At 44.0% G+C, this 15988-nt stretch overlaps 1 protein-coding gene and 1 long non-coding RNA gene across 5 annotated transcripts in view; one reads left to right on the plus strand and one right to left on the minus strand.

Moving 5' to 3' along the window:
* LOC133371679 (uncharacterized) overlaps positions 1-15988 on the plus strand; it is a 117832-nt gene that overhangs the window by 57595 nt on the left and 44249 nt on the right. Inside the window, exons 2-4 of one of the 2 annotated variants that reach the window (XR_009759362.1) lie at positions 2223-2714; positions 5556-5680; positions 7478-7634. This is a non-coding gene — a long non-coding RNA (uncharacterized LOC133371679). Of the gene's footprint in view, positions 1-2222; positions 2715-5555; positions 5681-7477; positions 7635-15988 lie in introns of those variants that run through there. The other variant, XR_009759361.1, reaches the window with a different exon arrangement.
* RBFOX1 (RNA binding fox-1 homolog 1) overlaps positions 1-15988 on the minus strand; it is a 403703-nt gene that overhangs the window by 37638 nt on the left and 350077 nt on the right. The window lies entirely within an intron of this gene.

Genomic DNA, 15988 nt, shown 5'->3' on the forward strand with positions numbered 1-15988 from the left:
AGTTAGGTGTGGCAGTCCATGGTACAAACACATGCAACTGGATCTGACTAACTGTAGTCCTGCTGGCTGCAATGGGGCTATTTTTTTCAGGATTAGACCCAGGGTCTTTTATTGCATTTCCAATTTAGAGCCTGCCTTCCTTCCTTTTCCTCCAACTTGTCCAGTTTTTTTCAAAGAAACTTCAAAATAACTGTTACTTTCCTAGATCATGTAATTGTGAGACAAAACATCAACGTCAGCAGAATAACCTAATGTGTTTCCTGAGCCAAAGCCTAGAGGCTTTGAGCTACAACTGAGGGAAGCTATTCCAAAGATTTATCTTATGGGCTTTACTAAGGCTTTCTCTAGTGATTAACTGCGGCATGTGTAAAAGGATATTGAGACTCGGATGGATGCATCAAGAAGTATCAATGATTGTTACCTGCAGAGGTGTTACAAGAAATTTCATCTGTTGCAACGAAGACGAATTGATTTCTGCAAGAGAAGATAAAATTCACAATACTGCTTGCTGACTGGGAAATCTCCTAGCTGCCGATTGACTTTATGTTTACAGATGGGTTAAGGGGAAAGGTGCTTAATTTTAATGAATGTAGAGAGAAGGAGTGTTGACATATCCCGTTACTTGAACGTTTCTAAAGGGTCACATGATCGACATGCTCGGTCCCTTTCAATGACATAATGGTGACGCTGGAAAATGGACGATACGACAGACTCGGGCACTGGAAATGTCAGACTCAGAGTTACAGAAATTCTCATGCTTCCCTTTTGTAAATGAAGCTACATTAATACTAATGTATAAACTAAATGAAGACAAACAATATTGGTTAAGGCAGTTTTTTTTAAAAAAAATGGGGGTATAACCTAGTAAAAGTAACAGGAAAAACAAACACTCAAAGTAGAATCCTGGGACATTTAAAGTTTCTGACCTGATATCCATATGAAAAGAATGGTATCTATATTTTCCCCCAAAAGCATGTATATGATCCGGATACAACATTGTTTCAGCACTGACAAAAATTGACCACAACAGAATAGCTCAAGATGCTAACTGACATTAAACCTCCCCCTGCCAAATTCTTTTGCTCTACCCTCTTAAAGAGTATTAAGAAGAGCCTGCTGGATCAGGCCAGTGGCCTATCTCATCCAGTATTCTGTACTCAGTGGCCAACCAGATGGGAAGCCTGCATAGATATCTGGTTGGCCACTCTGAGAACAGGATGTTGGATGAGATAGGCCACTGATCTGATCCAGCAGGCTATCCTTATGGTCTTGTTATGTATTGCAAAGGAGTGTGTGTGTATGGAGGGGGGGAGAGCTAAGAATATTTTAACTGTTTTGAATAAGGCAAAAAAGAGAAGACCACACATCCACATTCTGTGTTGAATCATCATGCCTTGTTTACTCATGCAATCGTTCCATTGGAAAGCTGGCAGAAGTAAAGTGTGTCAATCAAGGGCACAGACAACACACCATGCATGACAGCCTGGGGATACTGTGCAAGCACCATTGAAATGAACAGCAGGTGCTCAGCAGCAGCGCTAAGGAGACAGTGCCGCTAATCGCACATGAGATTGGTCCTGAACTTACTGCAACATAGAAGCCAATCTCATGCCCTGTAAAAGCAATCAGAAAAAAAAAATGCAGGCAAGATGCTAACTGGGTGGTTGATAAATCCCTGTCACTGAGATCCTCAATCCGCTTAAACTGAAGCACTCAGATTTGTTAAAAAGAACTAATTATAACGCATCCCTAAGCCATTTACTCCCATTCTTATTAAGGTCAGTGGGATTGCTCTGATGGTGGACTGTGGGTTAGGGCTACGTGTGTATGGCAGCTTTGTTATGCTGGCATTCTATCTGATGTAGAGAGAAGGACTGACATGTGGCAAATGATTTCTTTTGAACAGGAAACATGAGTACTGTATGCCAAGACAAGTCCATGTCACACATGCACTGTACTGGGCTCTCTTGGTAATAATACAAGCATGTGGGCAAGTTTTGGATCACAATGCATGTCACACAGCTTCAATGCACACTTTAGCCCATCGTATTACCATCTGCTGTACGTGGGTGTAGCTGAAAAATATAGCTTAAATAGCATTGATTCCTACAATGCTAAGGATAAATGCAGCCAATGACATGATAATGGCATGCTCACTGTTGCAGCAGGTACAAGTTGGATTCAAGCTTTTGCTTATTTTTTTTCTTTTTATTCTTTTGTAGAAAGCTACCAGACAGAGCCAGCACTTGTGATGAAATCTTCAAATGGAATGGCTATCATGTGACAATTGAACAGGAAGTATGAGAAGCCTCTCAAAATCAGCTAAATCCAAGCACTTCAGTTTAAGAGATTGATGGATTCGAAACTGGACTCGGAAAGCCACCTGTCATGATTCTGGGACACAGAGGACTCTGAGGAGGAGGAGGAAGCTTGGGCCACTTCCTTGGGTGAAAAGCTGTTAGTACCAAATCTGGGACCCTTCCAGCCAGAAGGCAAAGCCCTACCACCAACTTCAGACTTAGAGGATGAGTCCCCTATAGTACCTCCATCTTCCCAGCCTCACAGAGGTCAAAGACTGCAAAATCAGGCAACAGCCCATTAACAACCCGGCTAAAGAAGTGGAGCCAACTATGTTGCGGGTTTTGTCAGCCTACATAAATCTTCAGTTTGCTTCCACTCCCTGCTGGGACATCTTCCTTCAGCTACATTAGCAGGTAAGAGAGTCAGCCAACAGGGCACCCCTGGAGCTGTCCAAGGTTCTGTTCTGCAAAAGATAACTTCTAAATGAGCTTTCCCTGCCTTGATCCACCCTTGCCTGCCCTGACTTGATTTTTCTTACCTTGACAGGACATTACCTGCTTGATCTGACCTTGCCTACTGTAACTTAACTTCCCTGGATGCTACCTGGCTCTCTTGTGAGCCTCAAGCACCCATGGAACAGGATGCCATCTTACTGGTATCTTCCCCTTCCGATTGCCATAAAATTTATATCCTGCCCTCGTGTTGTTGGAGTCATTTAGAACACATTTAAGCTCTTGTAGATCACAGTCAACAGACATTATTGAAGCAAGGATCCAATTGACTGTGGGAAATGTTATGTAAAGTAATCCAGGTGTCCCAGGTGTCCCTGGGAATTGGTTCTGGACTGATATCCAAGGAAGAAAGCTCTTGGCAAGTGGCAAATTCCATATGTATTATAGCTGGCCATGTGTTAATGCAGGCGCACAAACACCTTCTCACCCATGCCCCGGCAGCTGTTCTGTGCTTCATGAGGTGTCTGGAAAAAATGGCAAAACAGCAATCTGGAGAAGTGATAGAGAACTCCCTCAAATGGTGTTGGAAAATTCATTTGCAAACAATTTAAAAAAATAATGGGGTTCCCCAGGCCAGATGCACCTGACGAAGTAGGGGGATGCCCTGAGAGCTAGCTCACTGGAAAAGCACCCAGATTCAATTCCTAATGTCTCCACCTAAAGTATGAGGGAGAAGGAGATAAGGGGAAAAAAACTGCCTGAGCATCTGGAAAGCTACTAGAAGTCAGAAATACCGAACTTAGTGTCAGCATCCTGTCTTCCAAGGCTGGCAAGCAGTAGCAAGGTCCCTGATGTAAGCATACTTTGGATGACCCCGGTATTTAATTAAATAAATAAGCCACTGGAGCCAGGCCTTCTATTAATGACCCCAAACCACACCAAAACCTGATGACTGATGAGTGGGTTGTATCAAAGCAAAAATCATCAAGTGTGAGGAAATATATGTCTACATGAAATCATAGGCCTAACAAGTTGTAACTAAGATCTTATACTCAAGTTTACTTATTTTGTCGTCCGCCCCCTAACTCACTGTCCTTTTGAGTGTTGACTAAACTGGAGGGCATGGACTGTCTTGCTTGCAGTGATCTGCAAGATGCCCTGGGATCCCTTTGGGGCTGAAGAGCAGGGTGAAAATGATTCAAATCAAGGATCGGGCATCTCAGGCCAGTGTATCACTCCAGGACATAAGAGATCTGCACTGGTTGCCCATTTGTCATCAGGCCAAGTTCAAGGGTTACTCTTGGTATGTAAAGCCCTGAACACCTTTTGACCAGTTTAGTTGCAGAACCACCTTACCTCATGGGTGCCCACCCACCTGCTTTGCTCTGTTGAACTGGCACACTTACAGATGCCACATAATGCTCTTTTCGCCCTTGTAAGGAATTGTTCTTTCAGTGTGGCAGGTGCCTTCACTGTATACTTTCCGGCAGCTGCTCAAAGCATTTCTGCTTAGGCAAGCCTGTCCAGACACATCGATGCCAATGTGTTTTGATCGCTTTTTAACTTCCTTCTGGTTTAATCTTTTACAAATGTTTTTAATTGCTTGCTTTGAATGGTTTTTATTGATAATTTTAATGCAAACCACTTAGTGTGTTTGCTTGGCTGGAACATGCCCTTGAACTTGGATAATGCCTCTTGTCCCCCTGGACCAAGGATACAGAGGGGTGCATGAGTGCATGTAAAAATTAGTCTCCAGTACAAAGGTAAAATTTGCATCTTTTACTTCTCCCACTTTTGCCTCTGGTCCTGCCCACTGCTGTGGTACTCAGAAGGTTGTCCCTCAGGCTTGAAAATGTTCCCCACCCCTCATTTAAAGAAACAAGCACAATCCACAACCCAGGTGGCCAGTCTTGCATCACTTGCATCCCACCAAGTCAAGGTCACCACATCTGTCATGTATTGTGGCCTTCCAGATGTTTGATCACCCCCTTGACCCCACTTTGGAGTCCCAGGTGGATGGCACAGCCAAGAGGTCTATCCCACTCCTGGTGGGTTGACACACATGGCTATTAGGCAGTACTGTGTAGTTCTGGCTGATATTAACACTAGTCCAGCATACAGTACTTGTCAGGAGGATGTGACTAGGGCTGGACAACCGGTGGCCCTCCAGATGTTGCTGGATCACAACTCCCATAATCTCTGACTATTTTCATGCCATCTGGGGCTGAGGGGAGTTAGTGTACAAGAGTATCTGGAGGACCATAGGTGCTTCATCCCTGTTTTAGACCCAGGGAATGGCCTGGAGGCACCTTACTCAGGGACTGTGCTAAAGCAAAGCAGGTATGGTCATGCTTGGATGGGAGATCACTGGGGTAGAACGCCATCTATGTGGCCTGGAGTTCTATGGAATATGTGATATACAATAAATAAATAAACTGGCTCCTTTGATGTAACAAGCCGAACAATGATTGGGAGTTTCCTTATCTCTGAGCTGTGGCCATCCCTTTCTGGAAACTCTCTGATGGACTAACTGGCAGGTTCTAGCTTGAGAAGGTGATGCAAAGAATCCCCTAGTACTGGAGTATCAGTAATGGCAAGGTCTTCCTCTGCTCAGGTATACACAGTGTAAGGGCTGTGAACAGAAGGAGAATAGATTGCAAAAAGACACAGCCAAGCTCTTCCACAGAGGTGAAAAGTACTTGTTTTGTAATGTCTGGATGAGACCATGAACTGAGAAACTGTGAGCTGGGACTTCCATTCCTAGTCTGCCAACTTTGCTATACAAGTTCTCCTTTTTAACAGAAGCTCCCTTGCAAGCTGATTGCAGAAAAGGCTGCACTTACAGATCTTCTCTAAAGTCTCCAAAGCCACTCGCTATGTTGTATTCACACTGGAAGAGTCAGGTATTACAAACAAACTAGGAACAGGTAATATCACTATCATTTCCATTTTACAAAGGCTTACAAGGGGAAGTCAGTAGGCTGAACTGGGCCAACTTCATAGCTCAGTGACAGAGCACATGCTTCATGCAGAAGGCCACAGGTTCAATCCCTAAGACTCTCCAAGTATTATTACTGCTGTTGTTATCATTATTGTCATTATTATTATTCAAAATTATATCCTGCCCTTCCTCCCAGAGGCAGTCCGCACAATCTGGGACTATGTGCATGCATCCTTAGGAGTGCCCGCCAGTTAAAACAGCTAGGCTGGTGCGGACCAGAGAGAGGGCATTTTCGATTGTGGCCCCCACCCTCTGGAATTCTCTGCCATGTGACCTTCACCATGCCCCCTCCCTGGTAGGTTTCCACCGAGAATTGAAAACCTGGCTGTTTAGGCGGGCCTACGGGACTTTTGGGTAATCTAGTTTTATTCTGTAAAGATGTGGGTGGGTTTAGATTAAGTAGAGTTTGTTGTTGTATTTGTATTTATATGTTATATTTTAATTTTCTGTACGTCGCCTAGAGTGGCCGTTAATTTGGCCAGATAGGCGACTTAGAAATAAAATTTTATTATTATTATTATTATCCAGTAGCATTGGCAGCAGAACAGGTCACTGGGTGAGTGGGAAAGGAAAGCATGTTCTTGCTCCCAGGGGGATGTACCTGGATAAGGGTATTGTCTCATTTCATCTAGCCCAGTGTGGTGAAGTGGCTCTTGTTCAAATCTCTAATCTGCAATGATCAGCTCGAGATTTGTTGGAGGAGGGAGGAGCTAAGCAAGATGTCCCTCCAAGGTTGCCACTGTCCATCCATTTGGCCTTTCCCTCTAGGCCCCATGAACCCCACTACCAAAAAAAGAGAGCTGAACACAGGAGGAGGCCAATCATGCTCTCTTCTCCTTGCACTTATCACTGTTTGCAGGGGGGTTAGGGGGTCCAGCAATGGACCTTCTGTTGGTGTCCAGGCCTTAGCCTATGGCTGACAGTGCTGACCGCTGATGCTAGCCCTGTTAAATCAGCCATAATCTCATTGCAAGATCTTGGGCAAACTCACTGGTAGTATGTTGCCAAGACAAACGACACAAAAGGTTGTATCAGATGCTAGTCCTACTCAGGAAAAATCAATGAACATGGCTAACTTAGGTACATTCATTTCAATGGGTTTACTCCAGTAGAAACTGCTGGTTCCAATATGAGTAGGGCAGTGAATCCACTCTGGGTTTCAGTCCAAACAGTCAAAGAGCTGTCCAAGGTGCTGAAGTCTATTCCCAAAATAGGAATTAAATCCCTGGTGCATATGGAAAAAGAAACCCCTCAGCCTCATGCTATCTGCCACTTCTGGAGAGATATTCACTATGCATGTCTAGGTGTTCGCTTCAGCCTTTTGATACCTGTCTTACAGAATATCTTATCTTGGGTGTACAGGATGGTTGTGGTGTAGCTGCCTGGGTAACACAGTACAGAACATTCATCACAAAATGAGTGCTGTGTACAGAGACAATTGCATGTCACCACCTCGTGTCTGTAGGACATGGGGACAAGCTGTTATTGGCTGTACACCCAAGATAACACACTGGAGGCAATGGGTATTCAAAATCCTGCAAAACCACTCTGGCAAACTGCCTAAATGCCTATGTAAGAAATATATCTGAAGTAGTGAAGGATTTTTTAAATAAATAAATATCTATGCCATTGGTGTAGGTGTCTGTATGTGTATGCATACATGCAAGTGCAAAGATGTATATAATGGTGTCTGCAGAACATATATACCCACTTTATTTTTCAGACTTCCCGTTCTGTTAAATATTTAAGTGTGCGGGACCAGCTCTCATTTTGTTGCCAAATCCGAGTGCAGGAAACAGTGTCCTTTTTATGCAAACTACGATTTGGCTGCCTCTCCTTGATAGCCATTCTGGGTCTATAAGAATAATGCATGATGTACATTCCCTGTGAGTAATTCTGTTGAATTAACTTATGTTTTGTAGCCTAAACATTCAGTTTCTTTATTACTGCAAATTCCAGTTGCATTAGCATCTGGCTTAGTAGGATTATCTTCTATAATTGATGAACAGCTTCAGTGTGTGTTTGGGGGGGGGTATGTGTGTGTGTGTGTTTCAAAGACCTTCCTAGTCTCCAGCTCAAAATCCTTCAAGTATCAAGGCTATTAAGTAAAACCACATCTACTGTGGTTTCATATGGTCTGAAAAAGGATCACTGCCTGTTATTTATCTTATAGCTTTACATTCCCAGTCACTATAATATCAAAGCCCTATCTCAGCATCTCAGATGTCTTCCTGCTGCTGTACAAAGGCAGAAGCAGCACCTCTCTAGGAAGGTCCCCAGATGGACCTTTCATACTCTGTTGAAGGTTTCGCAAAATGGAGGCAAAGAGCCACATCTCCATCCATATCTACACAAAAGCCAGTTTCTAGTGAGGTTGCTGTGGTAGTTTGTTGTACACAAGCAAGAAGAGGTGTATGACACCTTTAAGACTAACATGGTTAGGATGGCTTAAGCGCTTGTGGGTCACAGTCTGCTTTGTCGAATGCATGGAAGGCAATCCTAAACGGGCAAGCATATAATTTATAACATAATATACGCTTGCCCATTTAGGATTGCACGACATACCACCAGTGGTGGCTCCCTGCCACTGGGGCAGTGGAAACTGCTCCAGGTTTTAGTCTGAACTTTCAAGGAGTGGTCCAATGTGCTTCAGTGGATTCCAAAGGAACAGATCCCACTGCATCACTGGCATAGAGCCCCCAGTCACCACTGAATGTCATACCCCTTTTCCTAGGGCATTCCCCACGCTAGCTCAGTTCCACACTCTTCCTTGAGTGCTTTTGTCATAAACACAGAAACATGGGGAGCTGCCTTATACCGAGTTAGACCATTGGTTCATCTCATTCGGTATTGTCTACACTGATTGGCAGGTTTTCAGGCAGGAGTTTCTGGCAGCTCTAGGTGGAGATGCTATAGGGGATTGAACTCGGGCCCTGGCATGAAAAGCAGATGCTCCTCCAGGGAGCTATGGCCCTTCCACTTACCTGACTGAAATGGCCCCATCGGTGCCACACATTTCTGGCACGATATATTTAAAGCAGCAGTACACCCCTTCAAACAAGCAGCCTTATACCCCTTGAAACAGGCTTCTTCCCAAGGAATCCTGGGAACTTTAGTTTGTAAAGGGTGCTGGGAGTTGTTAGGGGACCCCTGTTCCCCTCACAGTTCCAGAGTGGTTTAATGGTCAGTCCCTCTTCCCAAGGAACTTTGGGAATTATAGCTCTGCGAGGGAGAAGAGGGGTCTCCTAACAACTCTCAGCATTCTCAAGAAACTACAGTTCCCAGGATTCTTTGGGGGAAGCCATGACTGTTTGAAGTGGTATAACAGTACTTTAAATGTGTAGCGCAGATGGGGCTCATGGCCTCTTGCCTTGATGGAGGGAGATTGTGTTTGTAGAAACCTCTGCGTTTTTGTGTGGCCGAAATGTACCCTTCAGGTCAATGGATAGAGTTAGGCCATCTTCACACCATATTTATTCCACTGTTGTTCCACTTTAAACGGTCATTGCGTCTCCCAATGAATCTTTGAAACTGTAGTTTCTTAAGAGTGCTGAGAGGTGTTAGGAGACCGCTTTTCCCCTCATAGAGCTACAATTCCCAGAGTTCTCTGGGAAGCGGGGATGACTGTTAAAGCACTCTGGGAATTGCAGCTTATTTCACCCATCCTCCAAAGACCTCCGAGTGACATAGCATCACCCATTCTACTTATCAACCCGTAAGGTGGGCTGGACTGAGAGATACTGACTGGCCCAGGGAGCTTCATGGCTGAGGCAGGATTTGAACCTGGGGCTCCCTAGCCCTGACCTGACATTCTAACTACCATTCTGGCCCACCATTGTCCAACAGTCCATGGAGTTGGGCTGCTAGATTCTGTTCTTTATGGGAAGGGATGTAGCTCAGTGACAGAGCATCACTTTGCATGCAGAAGGTCTCAGGTTCACTCCCCAGCATCTCCAAGTAAAACTGGGGAAGACTTTCTAGCTGAAATCCTGGAAAGCCACAGCCACCCATCCCTGATCTCAATTCATGAGGTCCCCACCTGCAGTTGGAAGCCATACTTTCCTGAGAACTAGACCTACATCAACTGGTGTGTTTAGCAACCTTCTAGGTGTACTTCCAGAAAAGTGAACACACCCCACTATGAATTTTTTGAGAAGTGTCAAGACTTGCTTCTTTCCAATGGAATCCACACATTTTGCACTGTGGATTTCTGAAACTCATTCTTGTTTGAAGCTTGGAAGCACCGAGGGATCTAATTTTTAGCTATATGTCCTCAGGAAGCTTTGATATATTTGTTTTTTTAAAAAAATACATAAACATAAAGATTATCTCTGCAAGGTATTTTTTGAATCTACAAGCATTTTTCTGAGTGTATAAACTGAAAGTCTCTCTCTCTCATTCCCCCAAATTAGTTTTCAGATAGTTTTGGACTTCATTAACTTTCAGTTCAATTTGAGCCTCTTTGCCAGGAAATAATCAGGGTTTTGTTTTGTTTTTTAAAAAAGCTTATCTGGGAGTAAGCTCCATTGAACAAAGAAGGGCTTACATATAAGTAAATGTGCATAGGTTTTTACCATGCACCATGACACTGTTCTTCAATCTTGGGTCCCATATGTTGTTGGACTACAACTTCCATCAACCCCAGCCAGCTTAGCCAATAGCCAAGGACAATGGGAGTTGTAGTCCAACAACATCTGGGGACCCCAAGGTCTACAGCACACTATGAAGACCAGGGATAGGGAACATTGTGGACACCGGGATGTTGCTGGACTACAGCTCCCATCATCGCTGGGCATTGGCCATGATAGCTGGGGCTGATGGAAGCTGCAGTCCAACAATATCTGGAGAGCCATAGGTTCCTCACCTTTGCTGAAGACAGTAGGAAAACTGGTTTCTCCTGTCCTCCTCATACTTCCTATCTTGGCCTCTCTTATAAGTGCGGGTGTGTTTCAACCAGGCCATTTTACCACATAGCTTCAGAACTTCATTCAGTACTAGGGCTCAGCTCAGGAAACTATGGCACATCTATGAAGCAAAGTTATCATCGTCATAATATCGTATCGTTCAACTCTCCCTAATTACTATTTCCTATTTTTCAGGTCCCTGCCTCTATTTAGTTTGTGGGGATGCCATGGTTTAAATGGCATTGGCTTGAGTTGCTAGAGTTATTGTTCTTGAGGACTAGTTCCCTACCCAGGATCTTTGTTGTGGTGGTTGCCTCTTGACTTCCTAGGCCATACTCTTCTCCAGCTCTCCCTTCCACCCTCCTTGAGCGCTTTTGCCTAGCTGCCATGTGTTCTCGAACTCTGATAGTACCTCCTGCATGCCTGGATGGAGGATAGAGAGGATGTGTACGAGTGTGTGTGTAGAAACTAGCCTACTTGGAAATTCACATTTTTTGCTACACCCACATTTGTCTCTGGCCGCACCCACCACTGGCATGTGTCCCTCAATAGGTTGCCCAGAATGGACTTTGGCCTCTTCCCCTTGGACTGAACAATGTTCCCAGCCAGCAGTCACATATGGGAAGAAGCACTCCAGAGACAGACCCAATGGCCTTCAGGTAGTTTATGAACCCTGGAATCTCTGAGTCACATATTGCTTGGATGAAAAGCAGTATGTGTGAGAGAGTAGTAGAGAAGCCAGCAAATGTATAATCTCTTTCCCCCTCACTGCCGTGCTCTGGACATCATCTGTCCCATCTTCTAAACTGATTACTAGCAACCCCCAAAATGAAACCCTGAAAATGTGTGTCTGGGATGACAGTGTGTGTAGGGTGGGGAGTGGTGGCTCTTGACCATTGTGACAGGTGGGGCAGAATGCAGGAAGCCCCAATGATAGGTGGAGCCAGAGCCAATCGTAGGCAGAGCTAGAGCCAATGAGAGGCAGAGCCAACTCATTCTAATCTTGTCCCCATCCTCCCCACTGCTGTGTTCTCCAAAGGCAACACTGAAAACACTGAAGCTGAAAAGCCAGTGCTGCCCCTTGAACACAGGCAGGTCGGGGCTGGCTGAGGGCAGACTGAGGTTGGTGGGGCAGTGACCCAGTTGCTCTAATGGGCCAGCCTCCTATGTGCGAGGAGCGGGTAGACAACCGTTCTTGATATCTGCCTTGTGACAGGGCAGTGTAGCAAAGTAAAACACAATGAACCAGAGTACCAGTACTTAGGCATTACAAGCTGAGGCTATAATTCTCGCTTGGTCAATTTGCTTTTTTCCATGTAATCTCTCAGCCTACCCCACCAGGTTGTCATGAAGTCCACTGGGGCTTACTCCCATAGGATAGGATTGTGTACTAATGTTTATTTCTTTTTAAAAAATTACTCTGTGCTCCAAACGTTTGCCATAGAAGCAATCTCTTAAAATATAAATAATGCTTGGACTACTGGGTACTTTAAAGAATATGCTTATATAATCTTTGGGACAAAATTAAAAGGATACACACAAAAAAATTGAAATGAAACAAAAGGAAATATTGGCCAGCTTCCAATAATTAGATGCTATCAATAATACTGTCTAGGATGCTTCGCTGTCCAGTGATTTGCTGTGTATGCGAGAGAGCTTTCACACCTGAAAAGGGCTGCCATATTCATTTCAAAAATGAGGGCACCTCTCATGAACACATTCTTTGGGAGGCACAAACTAAACAAGAGCCTTCCCTAATGTCAGCCGCCTCAGACCCTGTGATCAGCAGGTGAGACCTGGATGGTGGTGCCACCACTGGTGGCTGCCTGAGTGGCATTGACCTGTGATGGGGCCTTTTGGGTGCTGGCTCCCCATTTGTGGAATGCTCTCCCCAGTGAGTCATGCCCGTCTCCCTCATTATTGACTTTCAGGAGAAATTTAGAAACATTCCTGCTTGCCCAGGCATTTGCTGGCCCAAGGGGACTGTTCTACCCCAGGAGATCACTGGATGGAAGAATATTTTTATCTGCAACAGTTTTTAGATTGCTTGATGTTGTTGTTAAAATGTTTTATTGGTGTATTTGCCACCCTGGACTACTACTACTACTACTACTACTACTACTACTACTACTACACTAATAATAACTGCCTCGTTCATTTGAAGTAAATGTGTCAAAATGAGTAGAATTTCCATATCTACATCATGCTGCACATCACACTCCAAATTGGAGATGGGAGCCAGTGTGGTGTGGTGGTAAAGGTGTTGAACTATGACCTGGGAGACCAGGGTTTGAATCCCCACACAGCCATGAAGCTCACTGGGTGACCTTGGGCCAGTCACTGCCTCTCAGCCTCAGGGGAAGGCAATGGGAAACCCCCTCTGAATACCGCTTACCATGAAAACCCTATTCATAGGGTTGTCATAAGTCAGGATCGACTTGAAGGCAGTCCATTTTTTCATGTTCTTCTAGACTTCTTAACTGAGAGACTGATCAGATCATCACAGCAATATAGCTGAAGTTAGCTGATGGTAGGATTTCTATGCCTCTCCCATCACATCAAGCTGAGTCCTAAGACCAATGCTTTAAAGTCCTAGGGCTACAAGCCCAGGGAATGGTCTCAAGGCCTCCAATAGAGTGACTTTTCTGAATCAAAGCAAATCAGGGTTTGTTCAGTGCCTGGATGGTGGATGTGGTGAGATCCCAGAACACAGCCTGCAGGCACATGAGACAGCTACCATGCTAAAGCTAAGCAGGTTTCGGCAACGAAGGCTGGTGGCTCCAATGTCAGTGGGCAGTAAATCTGCTCTGGGTTTGAGTCTGAACTTTCAAGGAGCTGTCCAAGGTGCTTTCAAGGAACTGATCAAGGCACTTTCAGTGCCTTGGACAGTGCTTTGAATGTTCAGACTAAAGCCTGGAGTGGATTCACTGCCCCACTGACATTAGAGCCACCAGTCTCTACTGGGTCTTGGTCTGGTTGGTGTCTGAATGGGAGATCCTCTGTATGCTGCCTTCAGCTCCATGATGGAAGAAACTATGGAATTGGTATTACAACTCTGTGTAGGGTAAGTAAGGAAGAAGTCATACAGATATCCTTACAAGCCTGCATTCATTCTATTGCTATTAAGATCCCCCCCCCCCCAGCTAAAATCTATTCTTAGGCATGTGCTTGACTGTATCTCTCCCCTCCCACCGCTGCCGCTGCCTCTGATGTTCTTTGGGCTCAAGAAAAGCCAAGAACTGTTAAATAGCACCTTGCAGAAATATTCCCCAGCATTACCAAATTAGCAAGTGGTACATGTGGAAGGACCCATCATCTTCTAGGCTAAAGGCTTGTTTATGAGATATAGCATACTCATATATTCCTGCCCCCCCATCCCACACATATCGACCTTTTGTATTCATGTGCAAGAGAGGAATGTTGCCAAATAGTTCAATCCGAGATGCTACAAATCAAGTCATCAAACAGAAATAGGGAAAGGGTGGGTGGGAAATAGCCAGTCAGTGTGAAGGAGGTCTGCCTTCGGGCTTAATTCAAGCAAGCCATTCGCTGAGCCGATGTGATGGATCTGTTGGTATCTGGTAACAGCATTACATACATTCTAGCAACACATCAAGTGATCATGCAATGACAAAATGACATATATGCCCGACTGCCATGCTGAGACAGGTTCTACACCATGGAGAAGAACACTGGAACACTTGACCCGGGTTCAAGCACTCTTGGTGGCCTGTTCAGATGTTTGCCTCATGTGGAATCATGATCATGTGGAATCAAACCTGTATCTGCCTGACCCACCCCCTTTTCCCTCCCATTGAAGGAAGCTGTCATCACTCCTTCATTCTCCAAAGAAGGCTTGTTCACACGCTACACTGAACTCAGGCACAAACTGCCTCTACACAACAGTAAGTGTTTGTGTGAAAGAGTGCACACTTGTTGCTCCTACACAGGGACACAGACTGTACGTTTGTTGAATGTAATGTGTGAACACCCCTAGAAGCTGGATTTATTGGAGATCAGTGCCTTGTCACGCCAAGAGTGAATAAGTGACAATAGCCTTCTCTTGAAGATAGGGAAGGCTTATAGGTTCTGGGTGCAGCTGGAAATGCTTGACCACAGGCACAATAACAATTGATTCCAGATGTATCATCATCAAGTAGGTAACAGGTTAGCCAGTTCTTAGACTTTCCTATGGTGCTGGCATTTATTTTGTTTGTTTGTCTGTAAGTATCAAATGTGCAAATACTGTATATATCAAAGTCCTCTGTGGGTGTTTATATTGAAAAGGAGATCTGGATCACTTCATTTGCACACTGCACTGTTCCACATCTGCAATTCACTCAATGTATTCCTGTTTTGTTTTGTTTTGATTATTCTGTGGGAGGTGGAGACACGTTGGAACGCACAACCTTGGGTTTTTGATACTTAGCTTAATATTTTACACACTTTACATAATAATAATAATAATAATCCAGAAATGTTTTGTCCATAAGTCAGTGGAACATCAGCTGCTTGGTTTTTGGAAGGTTTTTACGTATCAGTGTGTCTCCTTTCCTTAAGCACTACTTCAATTTTTTTCACCGTTCAGCATCTCATGGCAATGTCTTATTTCTTTCCTATGCAGTCATTGCATTCAACAACATTCCCAACACTGACAAACAAGGGTACCATTGGATGACAACTTTAGTCAATGTTCTACAGAAGCTACCATGATTCTATGGTTTATAAACCATGGATTCCCTGATAATAATATTATTTGACATACCCAGCAACTATGCAACCAGTCCAATTACTCTTTCCACCATTAAAAAAAAACATTTGCTGGAACCTTATGCCCCACCAATAAGTTATAACATTTTGGAAGGGTTCCTTTAAAAAGAAAATAATCTGTTCATGTTAGATCATTTTTGCAGTTTGTAAATGTATCTATACACACACACACACGTGTTTCCTTGGTTTAGTAAAACAATGACAAAATGATAGAGTTAATGTGAAGGAAAAATAGTTCACTCTTGTGACCAGATAAATAATATTTATAGCAAAAGGTGCTGAGGGAAGATTAGAATTGGGAAGAAAAGATGCAAACTCTTTTAAACTGGTACTTCACTTAAATGCAGAATTAGCAATTAACTCAAGGGTATCTTTTTTGTTGTTGCCATTGTAGAATTTAAAAAGGACCAATATCCACAAGGAATGAAGAAACTAATTTCTTCAGATGCAAAACCTATATCTTTCTTTTAGTGTGGGGAAAAATCATTAAGAAGTTAATAAATCAAATCAGCCAGTTTGCAACTAAAACATAATTTGAGGCATCCATGTTTGCGTAAAGT

This window comes from Rhineura floridana, chromosome 17 (assembly GCF_030035675.1).
Source record: "Rhineura floridana isolate rRhiFlo1 chromosome 17, rRhiFlo1.hap2, whole genome shotgun sequence".
Lineage (NCBI taxonomy): Eukaryota > Metazoa > Chordata > Lepidosauria > Squamata > Rhineuridae > Rhineura > Rhineura floridana.